This window comes from Pelodiscus sinensis, chromosome Z (genome assembly GCF_052426305.1).
Source record: "Pelodiscus sinensis isolate ZL-2025 chromosome Z, ASM5242630v1, whole genome shotgun sequence".
Lineage (NCBI taxonomy): Eukaryota > Metazoa > Chordata > Testudines > Trionychidae > Pelodiscus > Pelodiscus sinensis.
In genome coordinates this window covers 16672177-16684931 of record NC_143085.1, presented here as the reverse complement: position 1 = coordinate 16684931, position 12755 = coordinate 16672177, and the positions used below count along the sequence as shown (strand labels likewise).

The following is a 12755-nucleotide window of genomic DNA, read 5'->3' as shown; positions in this document are numbered from 1 at the left end:
ATGTTTAATATGACAAGGCCCATTATTGCTAGAAAAATGAACGAATGTTAAAAAAACTGAGATGGTTCTTCAAGGTTTTCTGTGTAAAGAAAGAGGGAATGAGTATATTTGGCTCTAATCACACTCTTTAACAAGCAAAATAAAGCTATCGAGGTTAAAGTGACTGCAAAAGCCTTCTATTGCCACAATAGATTTTTTCTTCCATTGAATGTGGTTATTACTAATAAGAAAAAAACTGCTAGCTTGAAACAAGAGTTGCAAATATTCCGCAATTAAATGTTCTGCTTCTAAATACACTGCTGATTCTGAAAGTGCCACTAGAGTGACAACGCAAGTAACTGGCATTCTTATGTTAATCATTATTCTTGGTCTGACATTCAAAAATATGCTATCAGGGGTCTGTTAAAATGCATGATCTGGTGTCTGCTTAGGAAGTACATGTACATGGGGGGGATGACTATTAAGATAATTCATACTTAATATATTCTCTTTTAATTTGGTGGAGAACTGTTTGGCTGATTAGAAACAATTAGCTCATAAATCTGATGTAAACCCATCTTGCTCTGAAGAACTTTCAAAAAACATTTCTGAAATGTGAGTCTGTTATATATTTTGTTTTGGAAATTATCATAAATAACATCTGTCAGTTACCACTGCAGTATCAACCACTTACACAACTGATCTGAAACAGTTATTTATGCTTCCTACTCATGCACAGCTAAAGCTCAGTCACTAGATTCTGATAGCTTTATGTCCCACAACAATCTATTATATATTTGAGAGTTTGTGAGAGTGTCTGCCAGTCCATTTGTTCAAGAACTTCTTCTAAATGTTAAGAGTTCGAACATCAAATTCAATATACAGCATCTTATTATTTAAAGTAACATAATGGTTTGGTTGTGCCAGGAAAATGGGATGTGCCCAGAATGAAACTCTCTCTCATAAAACCATACAGGAAAAAAAAGACAGCATCAGTAGGCAGTGGAAGGGACTGATTGGGGGTGCATTCCTCCCTAAGTGCAGGACTGCCCTAGCCCTGAGCCTCCCACCCCTCTGTCATCGTTTAGAGAGGGAGAAGACTGAAGCTTCTCCCCCACCTGATTCATACAGGAACATTGCTGGCTGTTTCCCTTAGTAAGGGAGTGAGGAGGGGTACTTTTTGACAGTTTGCTGAATTTCTCACTCTGGTTGAGGAGTGCAGGGGGCAGGCAAACCTGGGATTTCCCAAGTCAGGAGATATTCACAGTCCCCTGGCTATGCCTGCTGGAGCTGCAGGGCCCATGGAGAGGTGCATCTCGCCTGGCCCCAAGCTCCTATAGTGAGATTGGGCTAGGGCAGATCTCTCTTAAGTTCCCTCTACTTTTTCCACATATGTGGAATAAATGTTATGTGCACCAACGCACACACAAATGCACTCCACCAATAGAAACACATGCTGCTGGCTATAAGCACTCTACTAATCGGTTTAGCAGCATTTGAACTTCTCCTAAATGGTCACTCAAGTGCTCATCTTACTGAGCAGGGAACACTGCTCCTGCATACTGAACCTCTCATTCCCTACCCCAACCCAGTCCAATGATTTAAATGAAGAAATATAAAAATTGAGATTAAAACCCAAGTAATGCCAAATAGGGATGTAAAAGCCCATTGAACCAGCTAATTGGTTCGATATCATGTTTAACTAGTTAACCACTTAAACAGGGGCAGGTGAGGGGGTTGGTTTCACTTTCACCAGTTAACTGTAGCTGGTAAGCATCACCCAGTAAAGGTGATACTATCGGTATCATTCAAATCTGTCCAAGGGAGGCAGCAGTACCACCAAGAGATCAACCAACAGAGATGGGGCTCTACCATCTTGTCCGCCAGCAAAACAGTAAATAGCCCCCTTGCCTCATATTCATCTCCTGCCCAAACCTTTGGCCACTGCACCAGTCAAGGATGATTCCCCACTCTGGAATGATAAATGCAGAAGTGGGGGCCTGCAAAAGAACCCCAAAACCTTCTCTCTCCAGGCTTTGGTATAAAACTTCCCCCCCAAAATCCTAAAAACCTAGATTTTGGGGCTCGAAACCCACTGCCACCACCCAAGTAATTGTAAGAAAAACCAGGGAAGAGATCACTTGGGAATCCCAGCAATAAATTAAAACCAGGACACAAAAATTAACCAATACCAGTTTAATAAAAAAAGAAAGAATTTTTATTATCACCATAATACTCCTGTTACAAGCATAATAACTAGAAGGAAAAATCACTAATAAATATACTCATGAGGGACTCCCATGGGCCAAAAACTTAGTTACAAAGGAAAGGAAACCCCATTTTTAAATGTACAGACATCAGATTCCCATTCCCAAACCATAAAACAATAAAAGCTAATGGATTTATCTAAACTTTACCCTATTTACAGATGGTGAAGAGTCTTTTCTTGGAGACATGTTGTCTGTCTCCCTCAATATCTGGAGAGTCAACTGGCTAGGGACAAAGAAGGGAAAAACCAAAAATTCCTTTGTCTCAGTTTGAAATCCCTATCTGCATTTCTATTGGCTGACTGCTACCTGGCTAGGTACAGTTAACCCCTTAATCTCCAGGCTGCTGCCCAACCCTCATGGTCATGACAGCACCACTGAGGTGGGGGGAGAGAACAGGTCCCAGGCTCTCTGAGGGGAGAAAGAACCAGCCCTGGACTGGCTGGGGGAGAAAGAATAGGCCCTGGGACTCAGGATCTGAGTGGGAGGTAGGGTGCAGGGTCTGGAAGGTAGTTCAGCAGCAGGAAAGGGTGTGGGGTAGGCGTACGAGAAGGAGTCTGGGGGAGGGAAGGGTTGGGGGAGTAATGCAGAAAATGTCAAAGGGTGAGAATGCAGCCAAAAGCTGGCTGGGGAGGGAGGCAAAGAAGTGCAGCTTCTGCAAAGTAAAATTGTATCCCTCTCACATCTTCCTTCTGCTCCAGCCTCACTCCCTTCAGCCCCATGATCGCCCCAGTCCAATCCCCTATATTGCCCCATGCCCCTCAGTGCAACCCCTACCCCCTCCCATACAGCTCCTTCATCCTCCTTCACGCCCCCCCTCCTGCTCACACATCCCTATGCCCACAGCACACTCACTGGCAGGACAGCAGCACTGGGACTCACAGCTTCTGAGAGCAGCACTGGGGCAAGAAGGGTGAGGGGGCAAAGTCTTGTTGCCTGACCCAGTGCTTTGCCTGCAAGCAGCACCTCTGGGGCGGGGCAGAGAGAGCCAGGCCAGGTGCGATGGAGAGCTGGGGAAGGGGCTCCCTGAACTCTCAGAGCCTGGCCAGGTGCAGCAGGGCATTGGGAAGATGACTCTCCAACCCAGCACACAGCCAGCAGGGAATAGCACAGGGTAGCCCCAGTGCACGATATATGCCAGCTATCCAGTGACCTCCCAGGGCAGGAGGCAAGAGTGAGGATGCACATGTGTATTTGCACACATGCCTCTTCCCTCCTCCCAGCCAATAAGTTAACAAAGAGGGGCAGTTACCCGGATGGCTGCCCCTCTTTGATCCAGCCCAGCTTAGCATGATGCAACCCCATGGGCTGCAGCTTTTGGGATAAACAGGGGGTAGCCACCCGGGCTGAAACAGGAGTAGCCACTCAGGCTGAAAGCCCATCGAGGCTGTGCCACTTTCCAGCAGGGCTGGAACAAAGAGGGGCAGCCACCTGGCTGCCAGCGATTGACCCCTAGGGGATTCGCAATTGACTGGTTGGTGACCACTGTTTTAAAGGCATCAAATAAATGGAAAAGAAAATATTTATTCCCTATTCTTTCATTTATAATTGAGGTTGTTAGAAATTTGATTTTAATTGGACTCTGCATGATCAGCTCCTTTAAGGTAATAATTTGATCCAAAAAGTTATTGACTGATGATGAGGCTCATGGATCACCTCTGAACTATACTTAGTTCGAGTACTAAGCCAAAAAGAGATTGGTCAATCTTCACTGAAATAATGTTGACACCTGTTCAGTAGTTTAAAATGTTAAAGGTAAACAATGTGACTACATCTACACGGCATGGTTTTGCGCAAATACTTTTAACACAAGAGTTCTTGCGTTAAAGTATTTGCACAAGAGAGTATCTACACTGGCATGTGCCTTTGCTCAAGAGATTTGCTTTTGCGCAAAAGCATCCGTGCCAGTGTAGACGCTCTCTTGCGCAAGAAAGCTCCGATGGCCATTTTAGCCATAGGGCTTTCTTGTGCAAGACAGCTTATCCCTGAGCGGGAACGACAAAGTATTTGTGAAAGAAGCACTGATTTCCTACATTAGAACGTCAGTGTTCTTGCACAAGTACTCATGGCTAGTGTAGATAAGTGGCAAGATTTTGAGCAAAAGCAAGTGCTATTGCGCAAAATCTTGCCAATGTAGACACAGCCTGTGAGTCAGTCAATGGATGATGAACCACTTCACACACAATTATGTTTCAACTTGTAGTAAATTGAGGGCCTTTAACATAAAATCAGCAGTTCTGAAATCTAATGAACAAGACTTTGGCTCAGTGAAACTGCAAGCAGAAAAGAAGCTTGGCTAAAGAGAAATAGTATAAGCCAGGTCAAGCATAAAGTATGCCAAGAGATACCAGACACAGGTACCAGACACAGGCTGAAAGCACATTCCAGAGGGTACATTAACAGAACGCCTCACTGAGAAACATCTTGGTACCAATCACCTCCCTGCAAATAACGTACATACCAACCTAGATTTAGGACCAGGTCGAAGTTCACAGCATGATGGATAGTAAGTAACCGCCACTTCTGTGAGGTAAGGGAAAATAAACAGGTAACAGAGGGTGGCAACCTGATATCAGGAGTGATGTGTAACTTGTTTAAACCTGTATGTAAAAGTGCACCCCAAAGGGTGATCATTGGTTGACTGTGGGAGGGGACACTGGAAATCCAGGACCCCTACTGGGTGTCAGTCTATTGCCTTGGCTTACATAAGGTGCAGTGGTGCATCAGCAAGTTTGTTCACTGACAACTATTAAGCTGCATCTAGACTGGCATGATTTTGCGGAAATACTTTTAACGGAAAAATTTTTCCGTTAAAAGTATTTCCGCAAAAGCACGACTAGATTGGCATGGATGCTTTTGCACAAAAGCATCCGTGGCCAGTCTAGACGTGATTTTGCGCAAGAAAGCCCCAATCGCCATTTTAGCCATCGGGGCTTTTTTGCGCAAAATAGTTCTTCCCTGTCTACACTGGCCCTCTTGCACAAGAAGGCTTTTTCCCAAGCAGGAGCGTGAAAGTAGTTGCGCAAGAAGCACTAATTTTGTACATTACAAAGACAGTGCTCTTGTGCAAATTCAAGCAGCCAGTGTAGACAGCTGGCAAGTTTTTGCGCAAAAGCAGCCACTTTTGTGCAAAATCTTGCCAGTCTAGATGCACCCAAGGTGTATGTCACTTGGCAATAAACCTGCCTGAGTGATTTTGATCTTTATATGATTTGTGGTCTCTGGGGGCTCTGTAGGGAGTCTGTCATTTTAACTAATGGGCTGTGTCTAGACTGGCCAGTTTTTCCGGAAAATCAGCTGCTTTTCTGGAAAAACTTGCCAGCTGTCTACACTGGCCACATGAATTTCCGCAAAAGCACTAACTTCCTATTGTAATAAATCAGTGCTTTTTGCAGAAATACTATGCTGCTCCCATTCGGGCAAAAGTCCCAATCGGGGCTTTTTTGCGCAAAAGCACATCTAGATTGGCCACGGACGCTTTTCCGCAAAAAGTGCTTTTGTGGAAAAGCGTCCATTCCAATCTAGACGCTCTTTTCCGAAAATGCTTTTAACAAAAAACTTTTCCGTTAAAAGGATTTCCGAAAAATCACACCAGTCTAGACGTAGCTATGGAGTATGGTTAACGCACTAGATGGGGAGCAAATGCATGCATGCACACAGCCAAAAGTTTATCATCACTGACGGAGTAGAGGACCTATCAGGAACCATCAGGATGACCCTGAATCCTGACTGATGATACAGATCATTATACTATCATTTACTTAGGTATTATTATACTCTTTTACTCTAAGACCACAGAATGGTAGTTCAAAACAATAACAATGCCAATAAAAACCTGCAGGGTGCAATGTTTATAGAATTTACACTTCCTTTCTGTGAAGGCTGCTGCTTCTTTGTACACATACTCAAATATGTCACAAAATATCAAAACGTACCATCACACAGGTTTTATCCATCACCAAAAGTATCAATAAACTTCCACTAAAATATCAGATCAACTCTGAAAAACATAAGTGCAGAAAACAATCCAAAGAACAAATCAACGGTGGAACTTACAAAGATTTCAGTAACTGTGGGTCAGGTGAAAGTAAAATGACTATTCTACACTGTTATTCTTCTGAAGGGCAATGTTTCTTTCTGTAAAGCCTCCTAAACATTAGTTATTTGCTTTCACTTTGCATGATGTGAAACTGAGTGTCACTAAAATACAGCAACAGTGAGACCTTGTGCCACAAGTTAATGAGATACACAAATAATCACCCCCTACCTCCAAGGCACAAAGAGAAAATAAACAACACAATCCCAGAGCAATACCGCCTATGATTGTGTTCAAACATAATTTAAGTAGGTAGTTATATGCCCAGAAAGTGTAAAGCCACATCTATAGTTACACAGACGTTCAAATTAAGATATGCAGCTCCAGCTACGGTAATTGCATAGCTGGAGTCAATGTACCTTAATTCGAACTTTAGCACCAGATAAAGGCATCAGATAGAGGCAGCAAGAGAAGGGTACTTCAAAGAGGCAGTGCTGCACAGCTGATTCCAAGCTCTGTGCAGCACCACCCCTTAAGAGGCCGTGCCACATGCAGCCGTGATCAGCTGTGCGACATTGCCCCTTTGAAATGCCACAGCAGTGTTTCAAAGCAGCAGCATTGATTGGAGTCCGGGGTCAGCTGATCCAGCTGATCCCAGGCTCCAATCAACACTGCTGCTTGGAAATACTGCACAGAGACTGGGGTCAGCAGGAGCTCTTGAGCATTTCAAAGAGGAAGCACAGCATGGAGCCTGCTGGAACTCTTGTACATTTCAAAGGTGAAAAGGACTAGTCGAGTAGTCAACTAGTAAATTATTTGCTAGTTAATATCCCTACTCCACAGCAGGAGGGCAACAGGAGCAAATGCTCCTGTCTACTTCCCTTACTCCTCACAATTTGAGGAGTGCTGACATTTGAGGGGCACCCTCAGGCTACGTCTAGACTGGCATGATTTTACGCAAATGCTTTTAACGGAAAAGTTTTCCGTTAAAAGCATTTGTGGAAAAGAGCATCTAGATTGGCCCATACACTTTTCCACAAAAGCACTTTTTGCGGAAAAGCATCCTGCCAATCTAGACGCGTTTTCCCACAAAAAAGCCCCGATCACCATTTTCACCATCGGGGCTTTTTTGCGCAAAACAAATCTGAACTGTCTACACTGGCCCTTTTGCACAAAAGCTGTGCGCAAAAGGACTTTTGCCCAAATGGGAGCAGTATAGTATTTCCGCAAGAAGCACTAATTTCAGACAGTAGGAAGTCAGTGTTCTTGCGGAAATTCAAGCAGCCAGTGTAGACAGCTGGCAAGTTTTTCCACAAAAGCAGTTGCTTTTGTGGAAAAACTTGCCAGTCTAGACACAGCCTCAGGGTTTGATTTAGCGTGTCTTTACTAGACCCACTAAATCAAACACCAGAATACTGACTGTTGCAGTGCTGATCTCTGCATAAATACATGGCCTAAGATGTTCATTCAATAATCTTAGTAATGTCAACCCTAAGTATTCAAAAGTTATGTCAGCCCCAAAAAGTCACACTAGGTTAAATATGGCGAGGAGTCCTGTGGCACCTTATAGACTAACTGAAGTGTAGAAACATAAGCTTTCATCGGCAAAGACCCACTTCATCGGATGCATGTGACGGTTAAATATGGGATTTAAAAATAGATACTTTTATTTGCTTTCTGGTGCTTAAGTCATTAAAATTCACTGGAGTCCAGCCTTCCCTACACTTACAAGCTTCTTTAAATCTCATGTTTATCTGTATGGGCTCCACATTGTTTTGGCCCTTTGGCACCTTAAATACTAACAGTTTTATTTGGGCATAAGCGTTCATGCTTTCTACCCATGAAAGCTTATGCCCAAATACGCTTGCTAAACTTACTTTTTTTTCCAACAAGAAGCTGATCAGGTGACCACCTGACTCCCGTAGCCAGGGCGTTATGAATCACATAATCAAATGGGGCCACTCTGCAAGGTAGGGAACAGGGTCTCAGCCCCACGTGCGGCCGGGGAAGCGGAACGGAAGCACGGCGCGGACTCACACCTCCGCCCAGGGCAAGACGGCGGTGGAGCCTGGAATGACTCTACCTCGCCCAAGACGCTACCCGCAAACCCAACCGTCTTTTCTGGGCAGGACCCGGCCCAGCGCCCCTCTGGGCACGGAGACACCCGGTATCCCAGCCACGGGGGGCGCTGCGGGGGCTGGGAGCCAGGCTCCTTCCCCTCGACTCCGTAGGCTGACCCGCACGACGGGCCCCTCACAGCCTGACAGCGAGGCGCTGGAGCGCTCACACTCACCCGGCACCAGCGCGCTACGCCGCCGCTTCCTCGGGCTATTACGCTTCCAGGGACAAGCTACGCCTCAACAACAGACACGCCCATTGGCTTCTTAGCCCCCGCCCACTACGCAGGCTATTGGAGCATAAGTAGCTCTGTTTTCCCGACCTCTCATTGGCTGGCTCCGGTGTCGTTCAAGGAGGGTTGCTCCGGCTCTTCTCTTTGATCTTGCCCCTCCCCACGTTTGGTGCGGCTCTTCCGATCTTGGCGCTCTCCTCCCTACACGAATCTCAGCTCCGCTTGCCTCCACTCGCCCCTTCCCCTCCCCCGACGGCTCTCGCCCCTGTAGCAGTTCCCGCCTCTCAGGCCCCCTAGGCCTTTGTGATGGACCCCGCATAGGGGTTACTTAGGGGTGATGCGCGCTGCTGGCCGCCCTAGCGCAACAACCATGGTCATGTGCCCTCCGGTGTGGCGCGCTGTGGGCTATATTGTCCATTGCATGACACCCCCTCTACTCTGCCTCAGCGTCCAGAGATGGCTCTAAAGGCATCCCAGGGCTCTAGGCACCTGCCAAACTGGCTCCTGTGGCTAGAGTTGCCTACTTCCGTTGCATGCATTCCTCGAGATTTCATCCAATGACAATTGTTAATTAAATATCAAGCTTTAGTTATTGGAGAGTCCCTCCTAGGGATGTGAATGACTAGTTGACTATCCAATAAGGAAATGCGTATCGGATAGTAGAGTTGACAAGTTGTTCCGCCCTTCCCCCCCTGCCGCCTCCATCTTGCTGCCTCTTATCAGAAAGAGGCAGCAAGGGAGGGGATAAAGGAGGGGATACTTCAAAGTGGCAGCGCTAGGTGGACCCTGGGGCAAGACCCTGGGCTCCATGCATGCTACCATTTTGAAACACCGGATGCTGCCCAGCACCAGCTGGGGAGTCCCCAGGCTGCATGCGGTGTTTCAAAGTGGCAGTGCTCAGGGTCAGCAAGAGTCCCTGGGCTCCATGTGCTGCCACTACCTCTTTGAAATGCTGTGGGGAGCAAATTGCATTGACTCTTCAATTAGTTAATTACTCAAAATTTAGCATCCCCACCCCTTCCCAAGTCCTACATCTGCTTCTACACACTCCCTGAGGTCAGAATCCTCTCCTGCACTCCTCCCAGATTTTGCAACCCCTCCTGCATCACAATTCTGGAGGGTTGGCAACCATATCAGTGGCATTTGGCCAGGGTGGCAGTGGTCCAGCTAGTGAAGTCTCACCTTCCAGAAAGGCTCCTTGAATCTCCCAGTCACATTTGAGGAGCTTACTGTGAGTTGGGTCCAGAGCAGGACCCTCAGTTTATCCCAGGATAGGGAAAAACAGAGGGGCGCTTTGTTCTCAGTTATTGGATCAAACGCAGCATGGCCAGCACTGACATCAATCCTTTGATGATTCTACCAGGAACTGCCCATTTAAAGATGGGTGGAATTAAATCAACCCTCCTCCTGCCCAGACTAAAATAGTAACTCAAGGAATTTCCCATGCATGTCTTTAAAACAAAACTTTAAACTCTTAGGTTCTATCTGCTTTTCTTGGGAGATAATGGCAGTAGCATGGCTTTAGTGGAGCCTCAGCTGTAAATTCAAACTGCCTTCTGGTAGAACCTCCAGGGAAAAGTAGTAATAGAAATACTTATTGCCCTGTCTAAGGGTGCATCTACAGTGCACCCATAGATCAAAATAAGCTATGCAATTTGAGTTATGCAATTGCATAGCTTATTTCAAGTCCATTTTGAAATAGCTTATTTAGAAATTTGGCGCTGTCTACACAGCACTTATTTAAAAATAAATCACTATTCTGAAATGTGCCTTACTACTCATGGAATGAGGTTTACAGGGATACCTGAATAGTGAGGCTGTCATACTTCGAAATAGCGGGCATGCTCAAAAGATGTGGAATAGCTATTTTGGGATACCTCCAGTATCCTGAAATAACACTGCAGTCCAGACATAGCCTAAGGGTTAACATCCCATGAAGATAAATAAAGCCCAATATATAGAAGATATGAACATAATTCTTTAATATGAAGAACTATGAAAACAAAAAAGTGCTTCCAAAACAGTAAGAGCTATCATGCTAACATACCTAAGAGTTTAAAGCAGGATCCCATTGGAAACTGTGTAAGCTCTCCCACATCTAAAGGACTCTCCCCCAGAGTATGGGGTGGATCTACTGAACCATGGAGACCAATTACATTGGACAAATAAAGAGAACAACATGGGCAAGTGCAAAGATCAAAGGGCTGAAACAAGAAAACCAGAAGGTAACACTGAGGAGAGAGCCCCACACAGTGCCCACTGCTCCCTGACAATTAAAGCAGGATGCTGTGCTGATATCCACAGTAAAACTTAAATGTGCTTAAATGCAGAGAAGAATAGATTCCAGTTTTGACTTTTTGTTTAATGGAAGGCAAACAAAAGTCTATTAATCTGCATGACTCTGCAACTAATTAGTTAATTGTACAGTTTCTGAAATCAAGGAGAAGTGTAGCTATGTAATAGTATAGCTGATTAACCAATTAACCGATAAGCTAAAGCTTATAGACTACATGCATTTCACCACCCCCGCCAAAACATTTTTTAGCTGGCTGTCCAGCAGCCCTACTTAGTCCTGGCTTGTTCGGGTCCAGGACCTACCTGCACTTCAGCTCTGCATTCAAAGTGTATTAGGAGCCAGGAAGCCTGGCTCTGTTCCGACTTGCACAGGAACCAGAAGCTCAGACTCTCCCCAAATAGTGGCTGCTGCCTCTATATCAGAGGTAGCTAGTCTGTGAGGGGAGCTGTACTTTGTGAACCAGCTCCCACCTGACACCCCAAACTGCTGCCTTTGATACAGAGGCAGTAGCGCAGAGTGGCAAGCAGCTCCTCTGGAGTGAGGCCCTATCTCTGGGGATTATAGAATAAACGTCAAGTAACCGATAAGAATTCATGAAGTTAATCAACTATTCAATTAAGCTATATTTAACATCCCTAGAGAGGAGAGAGTACACAGTGACTGATAGCAGTTACACAATAATGTGCTGCATTAAAGCCAAAAATTGTTTAGAAATATCAGTTGCATTCCACTGGGATTTATTTAACACATTTATAGAAGATCTAGCAGATCATTCTGACATTAAGCAGAAGAAATCTCTACTGGGATGAAATAACTTAGAAAATTTTTTAGAATTGTTGATAAGAGTACAGTATCATGAAATTTCATAAGCTATCACTCCAGAGACCAACTATATTGGTTGTTTACCAGAGGTGAATATGTAACAAAGGACAAATAAAATATCCTGAGATACTTTAAGGTGGCCTTTTAAGACACGAGTTTTCTTAATAAGGATAGTATCTTGAATAGGTTTCAATATAATTTGAACAAATTGTTCAATGGAAACTTGATATTTTATCTTTGTGACAGTTTGGTCATATTTTTCTGGTTTAGCATTTTGATGTGGTATCACTTCCCATTATAAGACTGCTTTTGTAAAATGCTCGTAAGGTCTTTTAGTTAAGGAATCTAGGGCAGCTGTTCTTTCTTGCTGAAAGTATTTAGCCAAATTAGAAATGCTTCTTTGCTTGATACCTATTCAAACCCCCAGATGTTAAGGCACTGCATATCTCCAATAAAAGATTCATCCCTGGAGAAGGGGAAAGGGGACACTTTCTATGGGTTTGAGACCATAGATTACTGTGTTGGTTTTCCCTGGTAAAGAAGTGACATATTTGGCAGTTTTCTATACATCTGAGAAATTTCATCAGTTTTACTGTGACATTTGTTTAATTAAGGAAGTTTCCCAAAAGCTGACAATTAAGGGTTAGCTAGATTAAGTGGGCCTATTGCCCATTTAATCCCCTGCTTCTACTTCCTGTGCCTACTGTATTTTTTTTTCCCCCTCAAAAGTTCTAATTGCTGTTATATCCAGGCCCAGCCTTAGGGCAAAGTGAGTAAGATAATTCCTTTGGGCCCTGTACTTGCAGGGCCCCACGCTGCCCAGTGCCCACCCACCAGGCTGCATACGTGCTATCCTGGCTGGGAACTACCCTGCCACATAGTGTAACCACCTACAGCATGCCGGCTTAGGCCACACAAACTCTTTGTCTGAGCCTGATTATGTCCTTTCGTTAATTCCCATGTTTTGAGGAACTGCGTGTAGCTTTTATTACTAACCAAATTACA

The 12755-nt window shown here is 44.8% G+C and overlaps 1 protein-coding gene across 8 annotated transcripts in view; it reads right to left on the bottom strand.

The window, feature by feature from the left end:
- The window catches only part of TANGO2 (transport and golgi organization 2 homolog), an 82074-nt gene extending 73204 nt beyond the window's left edge, over positions 1-8870 (bottom strand). For 3 of the 8 annotated variants that reach the window (XM_075898339.2, XM_075898335.2, XM_075898341.2), the window contains exon 1: positions 8576-8675. The gene's annotated coding sequence lies outside the window, so the exon portion shown is untranslated. Of the gene's footprint in view, positions 1-2396; positions 2469-6181; positions 6247-8159; positions 8541-8575; positions 8676-8722 lie in introns of those variants that run through there. The other 5 variants (XM_075898336.2, XM_075898338.2, XM_025190459.3 and 2 more) reach the window with 5 other exon arrangements.
- Between the last annotated feature and the right edge of the window lie 3885 nt (positions 8871-12755).